Source organism: Anomalospiza imberbis, chromosome 1 (genome assembly GCF_031753505.1).
Source record: "Anomalospiza imberbis isolate Cuckoo-Finch-1a 21T00152 chromosome 1, ASM3175350v1, whole genome shotgun sequence".
Taxonomy (NCBI): Eukaryota; Metazoa; Chordata; class Aves; order Passeriformes; family Viduidae; genus Anomalospiza; species Anomalospiza imberbis.
In genome coordinates, this window is record NC_089681.1 from 122,917,851 (window position 1) to 122,934,917 (window position 17,067).

Consider the following 17,067-nt stretch of genomic DNA (forward strand, 5'->3'; position numbering starts at 1 on the left):
CAACATCCTCCATGATTCACATGAATTGTCAGCAGGAAAGCAAGCAAGAGATATGGAAAGGACAGCTCACTCCTTTCACAGACTCCACTCTTCAGCAGAAGATGGGAGAGGCTAAGCAATAGAAGCTTTACTCTCGATTTACTGCTCAGTACTCAAGCAGATGTCAGAGCAGTACAGAACCTGGCACTATGCTCCACAATGGGTTCATTTTCTATACAAACCATAAAATGTCTAAGCTTGCTAATTACTAACTTGCAGCGACAAAATTCATCAGAAAAAAAAAAAAAGTATGACTTTAAAGTTTACCAAATTCCACTCCCACTCTTATTAACCAGCTTGTGTAAAACAGAGTCATACTTTAAAAATTCATAAATTGGTAAGCTGGCACATTCTCGTGAGACTCCTTGAAGTCCAGGAGCTAAGCTTTCTCTACAGTTGCTCGTCACTTTTATGCTAATGACCCTAAACAATTAAAATAAAACTGAGGGACATATACAGTTGTAGATATGCAGATGCATATTATATAGCAGTTGTTCTAATCAAGCGATCCTTCTCACACTATTAATAAAAATTGTAAGTTTTAATTAATAAATCCAGCATTAATTAAGAAAATTGATTTATAAAACCTGCAACAGATGAAGTAAAAGTCTTTTCACTACTTCAGCAAGTATGAACTTGCTTAAGTTAGAGAAATGCAGTCTTTTATCCACACCACAGGGAAATTCTTACGATGATTAACTCCTAAATTATTTAAAGCCTTGGTAAGGCTGAAGTTTCTACCATTTGTTCTTGGAAACATTTTGCTCAAATTGAAAAAAAAACTGAAAAGCTTTATTCAAAGCAACACTGTTTTTCTAAGCATCATTTTGCACTTCTTTGGACCAAAATATCAGAATCATCTGAGATTCTTGAAAAATTAACAAGTTCAGATGAATTGAACATGTTGCTTCACAGCAGCAAAACTTCACTGCCCTAGTTACAGAGAGAAGGGAATCAATTCCAGACAACATAAGAAAAAGAACAACATTTTAATAGCAACTACCAGGATTTTATGGCTCTTTGTGTGCAGGGCACAAAATACAGCTCCCAGGGCAGGCAGTGACCCTCTGGGCAGCTCACTGGATTGTGGGGGGAGTTGAGGAGGGGGGCTGGGGAGGGAGGTCAAGCAGCACAGCTCCACAAAATGCTGCTGCTGCTGTGGGGACTGGCGCCGATGGCATTTGACTGACAGGGCGATGGAGAGAGCTGCCAGAACACCACCAACACAGCACCACCAGCTTTCACAGGAACAGATGCTTGGCAGGAGTTATTTCCATCTCCTTCCCTTGCTGAGATATCATGTAAGACAGGAGCACTCATCACAAAGGCAAATAAAATAGAAGCATAGATGAGTAGAGTTGCTATGAAGGAAACATCCCAACCCACAAATCAAAGGCATTCTCTTCTTTCCCACCAAACAATATCCAGGACATTAAAAAGTCATACTGGGTCTTTTTTACCCAGCAATGTTATTGGGTGTTTTCATTCTCTCACAGTTACAGTTCCAGGCTTGGGGTAAAGAGAGTTTTCCACCCCTTTCAGCAGCAAGCCAAGAAGTTACATTAAATGCAAATTACTGAACTTGAGCAGCATAGAGGAAAAGCTGCCCTTGCACTTTTGCCAGAGAGGAAACATGTCAGCATGCAGCCAGCAGCTGCCTCTGCTCTCTGAAAAGCAGCAGACAGCTAGATCATGAGCTAACAAAATCTGTAGGTGGAAAATCATTACCAGTAGAGAGGACCAGAGCAATGTAAGAGGACAAGAAGACAGAGCAGATGCGATGCAGACACAGGCTCTCAACAAATCCTCATCAGGCTTCCCGCTTTCCATCGGGACACTGAGCCTTCTGTGCCTAAAACATTGGGATGCTTTTAAGAAGTGACTAATAAGCTGGTCTGTAAATTCAACCATGGCACAAATCACCAGGAAGTGCAGCACCAGCAACAAGGTTTATCTTGCAGACTTGCCACAGAGGCACCAGCACAGCTGCCGTGTTTATGAAACCTTTAACCCAAAGCTGCTGTTCATTAGGAACAAAAAAGCCAGAGCCAGGCTCTTGCCACATTAAAATCTCTTCCCTGATTTTATAGCCTCAACAGCAACATGCAGGGACAAAACAGTAACATAAAAATCTGCAGGCTAAATACAATCAACATGGGGTTTTAATGTTCACGTGAAATATGAATACTGCTGAACCACATGCCCTGTCTTTCCCTAAAGAGCCTTCCAGAAGCTCTCAAGACACTTAAATACTTTAAAAATGTTTATTTTTTAATCACAGAACAGTACTAGTCCACAGTAAAAAGTGTATCTACTTCAATAAAAATATTTGTCCCTTATTAGCATGCTTAGTGGGAGAGAGAAAGGAGATGAAACAGAAGGAATTGATTTAATTCTGCAGCAAGTAGAAATGAATACCTTAAGAGAATGAAACTTACCACCACACATTAAATAATAAATAAAAACCTGTGCTCATGCAAGGTTCTCCAAAAATGAACTGGGCATGCAGCATGTGAAGGGCTATCCTGGAGAAGGAAGGGGAAGACCTTACTGCTCTTTGTAGCCATCTGAAAGGAGGCCAGAGCCAGGGGGAGCTGGTCTCTTCCAAGTAAGGAGCAGCAAGACAAGACAAGAGGGCCTCATGTTACATCAAGAGAGGTTTAAATTGGGTAGTAGGAAAATTTTCTTCACTGAAAGCATTGTGAAGCACTGGAATAGGCTGCCCAGGGAAGTGGTAGCATCACTGTCACTGGAATAATTTAAAACACATGTAGATGAACTTGGTAGACATGCAGATGGCACTTAAGAACATGATAAACCCAGAAAAAATGAGAAGATGGACTCCCTGAAGTCTGCACCATAAATCACATCAACTAACAGCTAAACTGCAATGCACAGGAAGATATTTCTTGAAAAACAGTCAGAAAAACCCCAGTTCCTACTGCCACCAATAAATGTACAACCACACACTGCATTAGAGATCCACCTCAGTGCACTCATTTCAGAGCAGCAGGTACTTCTTAGGTCACTAACCAGGAATTTCTACAGAAGTGGCTCAGATGAGTAACCCTACTGAAGCACTTTCAAATGCACTTCACAGTGTCAAGAGAACTGTAAACTGAGCTCTGAGACAATGGACTTCTCTGTTATGTCATCAGGAATCATATAAATAATGCATGAGTCATGGCACAGTCAGTGAAAGAAAAGAAAAAGAAAAAGAGTAAAAAATTCCTAATAATTGGCAGGTAGAAATACAAGTTAAGAAAATTAAATCACAAACTCAGGTTGACACACAAAAAATGTTGTCCTTCAGTAACAAGATTTCTTCCAGCAATTAAAGAGGAGGAATTAGATGTAATTCTTTAAGAACAAGGTATTAGCAGGAGCTTTTCTCACTGTTGAGAGCTCTCTTAGGTGCTATACTCTTAACTGGAACAGGCTGCAATAATGGAGATGGTGCATTGCTACAGATCGATTCATAGCCAATCAACATTCATTTGAAGGTAAAATGCCAACTCCAAGCTTGCATACCTTGCCAATAGGAAAACCTCTTAGAAAAAGAAGGGGAAAAACAGCATCAGGCAGAGATCAGGGTCAGGTGAACTGAGAAAACAAGTGGAAGAAAGAGAACTCTTCCAAAGCTAACAAAGTTTTTTCCTCACACAAGACACCACTTTCAATGGATTGTGTAAATGCTAAAACAGGGCCCTCGAATTTGGAGACATTAGATGTCCTGATCATCCTGAAAAATACAGGTGTTTTAGCAATTGCCATAGAGATGATTTTGTTGTAGGAAAAATGGTGTAGCTGAAATTCTGCAAAAGCATGACCGTAAAGGTACTGCAGCAATTTAATTCAATCCTTCATTAATGTTTAGGGGACAACTACAGTAGGCACTGTTCACAGTACATTTGCAAGAAATCATTAATGGAGTTACTTTATAGTAACCAGCTCTCTAATAAACCAATAAATGCAGGTATTTGGAAGAAAACATGTTAAAAAAAGTACCAGAGAGGCTTCATTCCCAGGAACAAAGCTTGTTAAGACACAAGAAAACACAATAACAGTTCTGTAATGAAGGCAGGAAGATCAGCTTTCTCATATAGAGTACCACTCCTCTGTTCAAGTCCATCCTGCTTCTGTTTTTTTAATGTATCATTCCACTGGAAGTTTTTATAATGTTGACCCTACTCATGCAATTTCACTATCAACAATAAAATCAGCAGATGTGCCTCTTCCATTCTTCTTGCTACCTCAAAGCTCTGAGAAGCAGCAAAAACACTGGATATCACTAGTGCCTCCAGGATACAGCACTGCAGCACTTGAAAACTGATAAACTAAGGGGACAAGGTTAAAAATAAATACAATCTGTGCATTCTCCAGAAAGCAATGCCCTCCAGATGCTAGCAGTTCATTATTTCATGAACTAAATACAGTAATGGGAGGAGGGATGTATTAATAGCCAGCACCTCCTACACACCTGCAATTGATGAAAGCCTTGATTTTAACAGAACAGCTGCTTTAAGCATTAAAGCAAGTTTTAATTCAGAACTCCCTAATTATTTCTTCAAAGCATGTGCAAGGAGTTCACCAAGATAATGCATGTTTTTTTTTACCTGAGGGAAAGTGAATCAGCTGCCAGATATCTGAATTCTGATCTTTCTGGCACAAAGGGCCAGCAGTGAAAACATACAACATTTTTCACCATATCTAGTGTTCCAAACACACCAGCTAACACTGATTATGCTGTTAGCAGTTTTCACTTGGACAAAAAATGGAGTCTGTAAGTGACTTGTGTCACCCTGCATCCCAAAAGCAGTCCCATATTCCCTGAGGCTGCTTCTTCCTCCTCAGAGCAGATGAACACTTTGACAGAACACACTAGTTTTGGTAAATAAATTCCTGGAGTGGGGAATAGAAGCAACGAATGCTTGGACTGCTTCAACCTGCAGTTACTTTCTAGGCAGTGGTGGGTACAACTCCTCTCAGATCAAGCTAAAATAATCCCATGGCAATAGACACTATATCTATCCAAGTTATGTGTTGGGGGAAAAAAGAAATAAAGGCCACCCATGGGGTGCCTACACAATCAACTATTATGCTAGGTGAGTCAGAAAAACAACTATTACAGACTAAGCAGACACTTGCTGTCCTACCCACTGCTCGGCAGCTCCCATACCAGCACCCTCAGCCTTACTTCAGAATAGCATTTCTTCCTCTACACAGAAACCTGAAAGCTCTTAGATTAATTAATGGAAGAAGAGTTTATCAAGGGCTATTAAACACATTAATGATACAACCTTCTAAGCTTGACAATTGCTGTGAGTTTCACAGGACATGAAAGAGAAGTGTAGCACTCCCTTCTCTCTACACTGGTTTGGGGGTTTGTGTGGGTTTTTTTGTTTTCTTTTCTCACCTACCAACACTACAGGCCACTTCCAGAGATGAGACTATAGACCCAAGGCAAATTTCTCCCAGTAAGCCAAGCTTTGGTATGAGAAGGCTGTCTCTTAAATTCACAAACACACAAGACATTACTCACATTACTCACCCATGACAGCATACTCCACCCAAGAGTATTAGGACAACAGCACTGAGAGCTGGGTGGCATCTGAGTAAGGTCAGGTTAGGAGGAGAAGTAAACAGAAATCCCAAGAGGACTATCCTGGGTCAGCTTGTTGTATTACTAATTTTGCAGGAGGACTTTAGTTGCTTTTTGTAAGATAAGGGAAAACATTCAAACCAGTTTTCTTCAGAGAGCAAAAATCTTTGAGACATAATTGTGATTCAAGCCACATATTTCTTTCCAAAAACTGGGGTGCCCAGAGAGAATATTGTCAAGACTGGTAATGGGAATCACAGTGGTATTGTGATTTAATTGTGTGATTGCAACTGCTTTACTTTGTTACGTGTCATTTACATTTGTATGACATTCTCAGTATAATTTATGTTACTTTGCTAAATCAGAAATCCCACATAATCTCAGCTATCTTCAGGTAGGGAAATTAGATATTAAACACCATACCCTCCATATGTGGAATATCTAAAAGATGCTGATCATAGAGTATTGGATTCCAACACTATTCAGATATCAGAAATGGGAGATCAGTTTTGGTTTGGCAACCCAAAGCTCAAATACCAAGCAATCATATATGGCAAAGTTTCCCCTATTTTGGAATATCATACACAGACACAGTCCTGAGAATTCTCAAAGCACTGCATCTTCTCTCAATTTTCACAGTTTAACTTTGCTTAGATTAAGAAAAATCTTCTTCCATCCTGTATCTAAACATAACTGACATTCAACTCAAGACTTATCTGAAAATATAAAAGCATAAAACCTAGAATATGTCTTTGATGGTAATCTATATTCAGGAGACTTTGAAATACATCAAACTGAACTCAAAGAATTCACATTCTACCTATAAACACAGCACTACAAGCAATGGTTATTATGAATGCTTCTTCAGTTTTGCTTTTCAAAAAGTGGTAATTATATGCAATTTTGATCATAATTGCAATCAGATGAAAACTTGGTTCTCAAAAACACATTTATATACACAGGTGGCCAAAATCTCAGAACTAAAAAACATTGCCACAAAAGGAAGTCAAATAAAGCAACAATATAAATCACTAGAGGTAGAAAAAAAATAGAGCAACTAGCCTGTTGTGTCACTAATTTGTATCTGTTTTCCAGTATTAGCGTCATCTCCTAAGAGCTTAATCACATTACAAGAAGTTAGTAGAAGTTACTGAGACATCTGTTTCACCCAGATGTAGATCAGAGCAGGTATATACTATTTTACCCCACTCCACCACAGAGGCAGCAGGCAGTGCTGAATGCACTGCAGTGCTTTGTGCCCACACACTGGTAATGGAAGCACAGAGAGCTGTCAGTCAGCTCAGTTCAATGCCAAACCCAGCAATTTAATTGCTGCTGGTTGTGAGGACCACTCCCTGTTTCACTGTTGATCATTCTAGAAGGCAATCAGATAAGCCAAAACCCCTATCGACTTTTCTTGACTAAACAGCCAGCTGTCAGAACCCAAATATGAGCTGCATTTGACTTGCCATAAAAAATGAATTATGACACCTAGTCTGACCCAGCAATTCTTGCCTATTTTCACCATAAGGCAAAACAAACATTTCCAGAAAATACCTTATCTAAAATATTCTGCTTGCCCATCTTAGAGTGAGATGGGTGAACAGCTTCACAGCTTCAGATTTAAGGCACTTTTTAGGTATCTGAATCAGATCAAACTTCACACCTGCAGATTTGCCATCTGTGTGAAAGCCTATAGCTCAGTAATACCTACAAACATCTCAGGCAGAGTTAGGAATTTAGTTACCCACCCAAAATTAACAATAAGGCAATTACTATTTGTATACCATTCAGTTCTTTAGTTAATTCAGTAGACCTGCTTGTTTATCTTTCTGAAATAATTCACAGAACTTTCATTGTTGGCTGAAAAGCTTCAAAATCCAGCGTACCACAAATAAGTTGAGAGCATAGCCTCAGTATCAGACCACAGCCATCCACCCACTCCCAACCCAGTTTCTGAAGCCAAGCATTACTGCAGGTGTTATGGATTTCTAACTAGAATATGTTTAGTATATTTTTTAAAGGGCATAAAGTATCTCTATGCCAGACAGCCTTGCTTCCTTCAGAGAAAGCATGCATCCACTTTGTGGTTGTTTGGCCCATGTCAACATCATTGGCACAATGATATTTGACACTATTAATAGGGAAATCTATTTTCTTGTTTACATCACTGTTCATGCACTGGAAAGACCAATATCAGCAACCTACTTCTGGAGATAACCTAATAAGGGCTCCATGGAATGTGTATCTGTAGGTGTATGCATACATACATTTGTACAAGAAAGCAAAAACACCAGTAAAAGCTACATTAGATTTCTACAACTCACTTCCTATGAAGATGCAAACTATGAATAATTTACAAGGTTTATTAATGAGACAGCTAGAGGATTTTTTTTTGCTGGACTGAGAAACCACATTGAAAGGCTTGGCTGGCTCCTCTGAGGCTTCAGAAAGACATGGCAGTTAACCTAGATAAATTCTAGAATGCAGAGCTGTTAAGTCATTGGATACAGTCTCCAAGTCAGCAAACCGACTGGAAGGCCACGCAAACCAATACATTTGTATCCCACCTCAAACGTTGCTCTGCATAGTTTGATACATTCTGTAAAGCTGAAGAACTAGTAAAGTTAGCATATGTTCTTTGCTAAGGGAGGATAAAAATGCAAAGGTAGAAGTGACAATTTAAATTAAGTATTTTTCAATTCTAAAAGAAGAGAGCAGATATTCAACATGACTCTCAATTGGAGGCTTTGCAATAACTGGTATTTTTTTGCTATTCTTGACAATGCTTCAAAAATAAAGTTGATAGTTCAGATAAAAATATGTTGATATGAACCTTTACTTATCAAGTGTTAGGAACATGAATTAAGGTACTTTACTCAGTAATTTAGTAGCCTATTTTTCACCATAAATTAAGTAATTTATCTTGGGAATACAAAAAAAAAAAGTAACAAGTATGTTGAAAACAATAAATGGGGAACATGGCCTACAGTTCTTGTTCCTATCACCAAGATTTTGCTCTCCCTCAGCTTCAAAAGACTTTATGTTGTTTCCTCATAACACTGCTTTTGCAGTGTAGATATCTACTAAAAAGGTCAACAATTATTTAAACTGACAGGACAAAGGAAAATGGGGAAAGAATGAGGCCTTCCTATACCTCAACAAAATACATCTTAGAGAGGGCACTAAGATACTAAACTAATCCTAGCATCCAGCAGGCAACCTATGAAATGTTTTGGCTTGACACATTTGGTTTCAGTGAGCTGCGAACCACTGCTCACAGACAAAAGTTCAAGAATGGCACAATCTCCTCTCAGGAGAGACCTGAGAGTCTGATGCCCTGACAATTTAGCAGCATGAATCAGCAAACAACCAGTCCACTGTAATCATGAAGAATCTCACAGGCACAACAGTAATGCAAATTGACATACTGTCGGCAAAGTACATTGGGGAAAAAGCACTTTTCAGCATACACCAATAAACAATTTAACAGGAATAAGCTGACAAAGTAAAGCCCTTCCCTTGTCTCTTCTAGAGAATTATGTGCATCCTTTCCTTCTTCTAATTCAAGAAGCCTTTTAACAAGGCCCCACAAAACAAGACAGCCAAAGTCAAAACCTGGCAAAAGACCTCATGCATGCGCTTGAGCATGGAAGCAGATGTTTCCTCACGCTGGGAAGGCAGCTGAGACCGATGGAAGGATGATAAGTTTGATGGACAGAGCCAAGGATTCACATGGCCCAGGGGGCACACTGACTGGGGCCTCTTTTCAAACAAAATGTAGAGAAAGAAATCAACAAACATCTTGGCAGAATACGGTATTCAACAGCACAACACTGGGTTTCCATAGCACTGGCTGATGATTTTGAGATCCTCAGGTCACAGTCACAAGAAACCACACATTAAGAAAATAGCAAAAGCAGACCTAAGACAATAATGACTTAACACAGGCTTCAGAAAGGTGCAGAGACATAGAAAAAAACAGCAACCAGACTCAAACCAAACTCACATCAATATTGGTGCATACAAAGAAGGTTGTAAATTGAAAAAAAAAAAAAAATCACCTGCCCCTCTTCTAAAGGGCTGACTTCTCCTCAGGCATTTAAAAGTAGTAACATACTTTGTTTTTCCAATTTTCTATTGCTCAAGGCACGAAATGTTAGTGAAAATAAATGATGAGCCCAGTATCTAATGCTCAGTATCTTCCCAAGATTTCACCCCTGTGTCTCATCAGAAGAAAATTACTAATGTATAACTTGAATGCACTGAATGTATCTTCCCTCTTAAAAACATTTCTAGAGAACTAGAGGATTTTATTTATGGAAACAAAACCTAAAATGAAAGGATCACTTTAGCTTGCAAATTACAAACCGTTGAACTGCTTAGACTTCTTTTCTGCATGAAAACACATCTAAGGAAAACACATGAGAAAGTAGTTATTACAAGCAAGTACAACCCCGAAGTCATATTTAATTGTTCTGCCTGCAGTAGCTGAAGGAATTGTAGAAGGGTGTAACTCATTGAGATTCAAGACATCACAGAAGATGTTTCCTTCCAATGTCCCTGGCCAACCTCTGTCCCAGACTGTGTCTAGCATTTCCTTTGCCTGATCTGTCTGTCCTCAGTCCTAATTCTCACTTAGAATCTTAGAGGAAACTTAGAGGTAATCCATTGTCTTACAGGCTGAATAAAAGCAGTAATCTTTGTCTGCCACTTTGAGCCTGCAAAAACTGTAAGTGATCTCTATACAAAACTCCATCCAGCCTAAGAATAGCTCAGATTTTGCAGAACAAATCCTTATACAGAATGACAAAAACATACATATGTATGAAGGACTCAGTGAATTTTAAAATTCATTTTATAATTTCTGTAGTAGAAAAAAACCTCATTTCTAATTTCAAAAACTCTTAAGACACATAGCAACTAAAAGCTCTCACAGAAAAAGTAGGAATTACTACTGATTTACTTCCTGGAAGTATTTTCCTGACTTGCTGTAATTTAAAAAACAAAACAGTAATTATTTGTTTTGTACAGCACATGTGAGGAAGATGTTTTTCTTTATTAAAACCAGCTTAGCCAACAAAAATGTATCTAAAGATGGAGTGAGAACAGTCTGCAATCTGATCTACATAAAGTGTCACATTTGGACTTAACAATCCCTATCACAAACAGCGATCCAATTTGGAAGTTTTACCAGCAAATTGTTAGAAAAACATGAGTTCCCTGTATTGTGCTTGGACTATACAACCACACTTCACAGAAGACCAAAGCTGTTAAACCCTGAAACTCAAGTGTTTCATTCTGCTCTCAGCTGTACAGCATGCAAGAATGGTAAAGAGCACTTCAGTGCAGTAAAATGGCCACCACATCACTGCATGCGGGTAGTGGACTCTGCTTGGCTTTTTATTTCGACTTTTGCAGTCTCTTACAAGATCTACAGCTACATTTAAGAACTAGGGTACAGTAAGTTCAAAATGTTTTTCAGGCATGGCAGAGGATTATTGCACTCCACAGACTCTTCCCTACGGAGGAAATATAATTTTTTTCCATTTGTCAATTTTCCTCTCACACACCAGCATTACCTCTGAGTGATCTTTGAGTATTTTATTTATCTTTCAACAGACAGTTACTACTTTAATATGTAAGTACTGTTGCAGTTGAGGAGAGGAGTCATTTTTAATCAACACTGGATCACACGGAAAAATAAACCATTTCAGAAATCAAATCTACAGTTTAATGGGCAACCATGGCAGTCCACAGGTGATTTACTGCTCATAAAATATAAAAATGGAATTACTTCACCTGTAAGCTCAGGGAGAGAGACAGATGCGGGTGACAGCATATTACCTTATAAGGAACACAGATGTAGGAACTCTTGAATTTGCATAGGAGGAATGAGGACAGAAAATGAGGAATAAAAGATGATGCCTCTTAAAGCAATCTGAATTTAACAGCACACATCCATTCAATGCATGATCTAATTCCTCTGTCCTAAACAATAACCTTAAGCCCACAAAGAGATACATATATCTGCACATGACTGTAAGCAGAGATTAAATAATCCTGTCTGGAGGTTAAAAAATTACTCACTAATTAGACCTAATTAAATGTTTAACCCAAGTGCCTCCACAATTCTTCACCAAAAAAAGGTTTGATTGTCACTGACTAAATGTTGCTAACACTGTTTTTCCCAGTATTGCACTCATGAATCCCGAAAACCAGTACAAATTCTATATGTGCTGTAATTTTTCAATCTCCTCCTACACACAGATATATGTCCCTTGCACCTCTATGTAATTTTATTTGCTTTGTATCTCTGAAATTTTGAATTTATTTTAGGAACAGCCATCTGAAAAGCAATTGAGGACCAACTCTTACAGAAGCTGTGCTAATGCTTTACTGGGTTATTGCTACCACCTGCAAAGCTTAAGAGGGAAATAACTTCGTCTTGCAAAGGTGCTCAGGCATACTCTGACACATAATGCTTTGCTGTCACTAAACACATCTCAGTCTTTAACAGCAAAAAGCTGCTTGCATGCCATCTATTCCAAAACATGCAAGTACCTAACTACGTGGAATTCATAGGCATGAAACAATTTGTTCAAAGCTTAGATTTCTTTTAATTCAATAAAACCACAGTGACTTTGAGCTACATGTGAAAAGCACAAAGCATGTATTGTCTGAGCAAGTCACTGCTACTAGAACTACCTGGAACAAACGATTAAGAGAATGTGAACTCATCCTGCAAAAGAGCAATTAATTTTTTTCCAATGTTGAGTATATAAAAGAATAAAGAGATACATGTATCTGATTTTGTTGTGAAAGCAATGCTGACTTTGAAAGGAAGCTTTTAACCAGGCAGTACAAATGCACATTCATCTAAGGCACTTAGATTGCCCATGATCATCATCACAATACCTTAGCACCTCGAAATTTCGTCTTTGCTCTGTTAATCCTCACTCCCTGTGGGAAGATTCTGATTACCCTGGCATGATTAGCAGTTAAAGACACACAAAATAAAAGCATATGCTCAAAAATGCACTTCACAACACATACAAATAAACTTGTGAACAGTTTTCTTTCAAGAAAATTCTACAGGTGACTGCTATTCTGGATATATTTTTAGGTGCAAGACCACCAAAGCTGGCTCTGCTCAATCAGGTCAAGTCTTGGAGCAAACCAACACCTAAGTTAAATCAGACTATTAAGCCCACACAGCAGTTCCTTACTATTATACAGACATTCAAGCCCCAAACTGGTATTTTCACACTGCTCTGACCTGTATTTCCTGCCAGAGAACACTGCCCACTTCAACTGTGCTCATCATATAGTCTGCATTAGACAATCTTCTGGAAAATACTTAGGTGTCCTTCTGTTCCATATATGGAAGAATCCTTCAAGTCAGGATTCAAGAGAAGATGAAAGAAACATAAGCCTCATCTAGCCAGACTTTGGATACAGCTAGAGTCAAGTCCTGGGATTTGCTTCTAAAGTTCAGAGTGCAGAGAAAGCCTAACTTTGTGAAAGGTCTCACAAGGAACTGGTAGCATGTGGAGATCTCTAGTGAGGTCTGAAATTAGCATTTTAGCTACAGGAATACCTTGTGTGTAGCTACTGTGGATACACCAGTTGTGTTCAAAAACACGTAACAGTGCTCACCAGTTTCAGTTATTTTTCTGTGGTTTTATAATCTACCCCCTGGTATAAAACAGGCCTTAGCAACGTTGACAAATCATAACAAAGACCAAGTGGCTGCCCTAAAACCAAGAAACAGATGAAAGTTGAAAAAACTTCCCTTACAATAAAAAAAAAAAAAACACTCAAAGAAATCTAAGAGTTATACAATGACAATCAACTGGGCTGGGGGTGGCACGGAAGTAACTTATCCACAGATTACTATTTGTGAGATCTGAGAGGAAAAAACAGAGGATGTTTCTAGCAATAAAAACCCCTTGAACTTGCATGAACTTGAATTGATCTAAATGAATAATCCTATTAGATCCTCTTAACTTTGGCCAGGATATAATTATAAAGATTGGAGACAGCAGGACCAAAACTCAGTGGGGGTCTGTCTGCAAGGCTCAATTCCACTCGTAGGAGATTTCCTATTGCCCAGGGCATGCAGGAAGACAGAGCTAGTTTACAAAAACACACTTGGCAACAATATGTAATGGATTTGACATACACCTAAGACTTCAGCTCAGCAAAAAGACAATGGCAGGGGACACCACAGGTCTGTCAAGGCCTGATGGCATGTCAAGGCTGAACAGGAAACAGTTCCTCATCAGCTCCCAAAACAGGAACTGGGGGCTGGGGATTGAACAAAACCATGAAGCAGCAAGCTCTAAAACAGGAAAGAAGCGGTCTTCTTTCAAGCAGTCATGAAAGTTATAATCATGGGATGCTGGAAACACACAATTTACCTAAATTTAAAAAGCCTACCAGCCTGCTTTAGGCTGTCAAATATAAAGGTTAACAAAGACACCACTTCTTGCTGAGGAAATCCCTAGCTGAACCAGTGAGATGGGAGCTAGGAAATAAGTCATAAAACTATGTGTACTTGTTTGACCTATTATTTTATTTTCCCCTAGACAAAATGGAGTGGGTCAGACAGGTTTCTGACCCTGCCAGGCCCAGGCACTGAAAGCAACTGTGGGGATCTTTGACCTCTGCAGAGTACACGCCCAGAATTCAGGCAACCCTCCAAGACAGAAATGAAGGTAGGTCATTTGAGAGAAAACAGTGAAATCAGTTCAGCATTTCCTTTCCCTCTCTTCCATGTCTAAAGACTGAGAGCTTCATGGTGCACTCTCTTCTCCCCAAACTGACCCAAGAAAAAGGTTATTACTCTGTACATTCTCCCAAAATGAATGTTACTTGATTAAAGAAATCCTTATTATCTTCTTGCATGAATCTTACCCCTGATAATTGCACATGGGCACTTAGGATCACCTACACATTGGTTAACAATAGCTATCACAAATCCCCATGAGCACACCTCCATGCAGTAAAACCAGCAAACCGCTGTGGAAAAATGTCACCAGTAGTTCCTGCTTCACAAATCACAAGTACCAGATGTATCACCTGATGAGGAAGTAGGGAATTTTTAGTACGTAAACATACAATTTAAAATCTAGAAAATATTCTGAATCACAGTGAGGTTAACATTTCCAAGGTTAACATTTCCTTCTACCTCTGTAATACTCAAAATATAAACTATTAATTACCAAGCAGTAATGCACACATCTTAAATATGTGAAACAAACAGATACAGCAGATAAAAGAAAATGCATTAAAGGGAAGGACACAAAGGCACAGAACCTACATTTTCATGTTCCAGTTCCCTGCCAAGACACTGACTCCCTACACTGCCTTGAAAAAAAAATCATTTGTTGCCTCCATGCTTCAAATTATAGTCATAAAATGGAGGCAATGCCACTTCCTCACACTCTCACAAGGATAATCTAAAGATTGTGAAATATCTGCATATTACAGGATTGAAGGTCACACAGAAGCCAGGTAAGAGTGAGAAACATGTTTTAACTAGCACTGAAAGTATTTTATTACCCTTGCAGATGGAACACTCCTGTAGCCTTAGTCACCAAGTGAGATCCAATACAGCTGCCAAGGAAAAACTGTCTGTTCACTCTGTGAACAAGGGCAGGATGGCAATAATGACATTCTCATATTAAATAAAAGAAATATCATATGCATACTTTTCTGTGCTGAATACACAACAGTTTTTGGGATTTTTTTTTAAATGCAAAAGGAAGCTTGAAGGCTATTATTTAATAGTGCCACAGAGATCATCAGGGCACTGTAGTATCACAAAACTTGTTCACAGCAGGTAAACTTCACACCCTGCAGTGAACCAACAAAAGACCACTTAAATCCTAATTTCAGCCTTCATGGTGGAGCCAGTGACATACTTCTGTTAGCACTACATGGGGATTGTTTTCTGCATCAGAATATTAAAAGCACTTGTGCTTCAATGGCATTTCCTTCACGACATTTTTGGTTTCCCACAAAAAAAGTCAAGGGAATCTTTTATAACCTGAAGACCAAACCAATCTCTTTTTTTTACACTTGTTGATGCAAGTAAAACTAGATGGTGGTACACCCTTTTATTTCCACGACTTTTAAAATCATGAAAACATACACAAATTGGCTGTTTAGTTAAAACAAAATTGTATCACATTTTGGTTTTTTTACCCAAATAGTTAGGAAGATAGACTATATTCTGAGAACACGCTCTTCTATGAGAGACTTCACCATTTCTGAAAGTCAGTCAACAAGTCATCAACAGGTATCAAAATAGAGAACAAGATTAGTATTACAAAGAGAAGTTCCAACATGTATTGAAATATTTCAATATGAGGTGACCTGCAAGTACTAAGGAACAGAAAAATTCAGCTTACTGATAAAGCCATGCCTTCAAAAATTAGTTACAGGAAAAAATAATGGGTTCCTTAAAAGGAAGGATACAAAAATTATACATTTAGGAGTAGAGCAAAAGAGGGTAAAAGTCAGCAGCAAGTACCAGGGTCCTGCTCTTTTCTCTGGTATAAACACAGGCAAAAATCAAATATGTTAAACCTCAGTCTCTGTCCCTTGGAGGGAATCGACAGGATCGTCCCTATGCCTACCGAGCTTCCGCTGGAACAGTGGAAAGTTGGATCTGTAACAAAGATTATTTTTCCACCAACAGTTTAATTTTAGAAAGGCGCCAACAAAAGGCACCGCTCTGAACACCCCGAGCGCGCTCCTTCCCCTCCCGATCCATCAGCGCCCGCTTCCTCCCGGAGACACGATGCCGTAGCACGACCGCGGCTCCATTCGGCCGCTTTAGCCGAGCAAAACGCTCTTCCTGCCTGGAAAAAATAAAACAACAAAAAGCCCAACTACCCAACCGACCGATGCCATAAAAAGGCAGGAAAGCGGGAGCACGGAAGGAAGGGCCGGCGTGCCACGAGCCCGCACCGCCGCCCTCCCGCAGCGGACCCGGCGCCGCCGGTGCTCCACAAACCCACGAACGGCGGCATTTCCGAACCCGGGCTCCAGCACCCACACCGGGGCTGTGACGCCGCCGCCCGCCCTGCCCCGCCATGGCCGCCGCGCCCGCCCGCCCGGCCGGAGCTGCCCCACAGCAGCCGCCGTCGCCTGGGCAGCGCGGCCGCGGGGCTCCGGCGGGGCTCCGGCACGGCTCCCGCCTGGCGCTCTCCCCATCCCGGCCGCACCTGTCGGGTGGTTGCGCGGTCCGGGGCGGGGAGGGCGAGCGAGCGCGACGGCAGCGGCGACAGCGGGAGACAATGGAGGAGTGAAGGACGGACACATTGACACACGGGCGCCTCCGCCCGCCCGCACCACTTCCGGCACCTCCCCGGGGGGGAAAAACGAAGGAACACCGGAGAAGCCAAAAAGGGGAG

The 17,067-nt window shown here is 40.1% G+C and overlaps 1 protein-coding gene across 2 annotated transcripts in view; it reads right to left on the reverse strand.

The window, feature by feature from the left end:
• BZW2 (basic leucine zipper and W2 domains 2) overlaps positions 1-17,067 on the reverse strand; it is a 57,337-nt gene that overhangs the window by 39,840 nt on the left and 430 nt on the right. The window contains exon 1 of one of the 2 annotated variants that reach the window (XM_068209716.1): positions 16,879-17,012. The exons of the other annotated variant lie outside the window; for it this stretch is intronic. The gene's annotated coding sequence lies outside the window, so the exon portion shown is untranslated. Of the gene's footprint in view, positions 1-16,878; positions 17,013-17,067 lie in introns of those variants that run through there. 2 annotated transcript variants of the gene reach the window in all.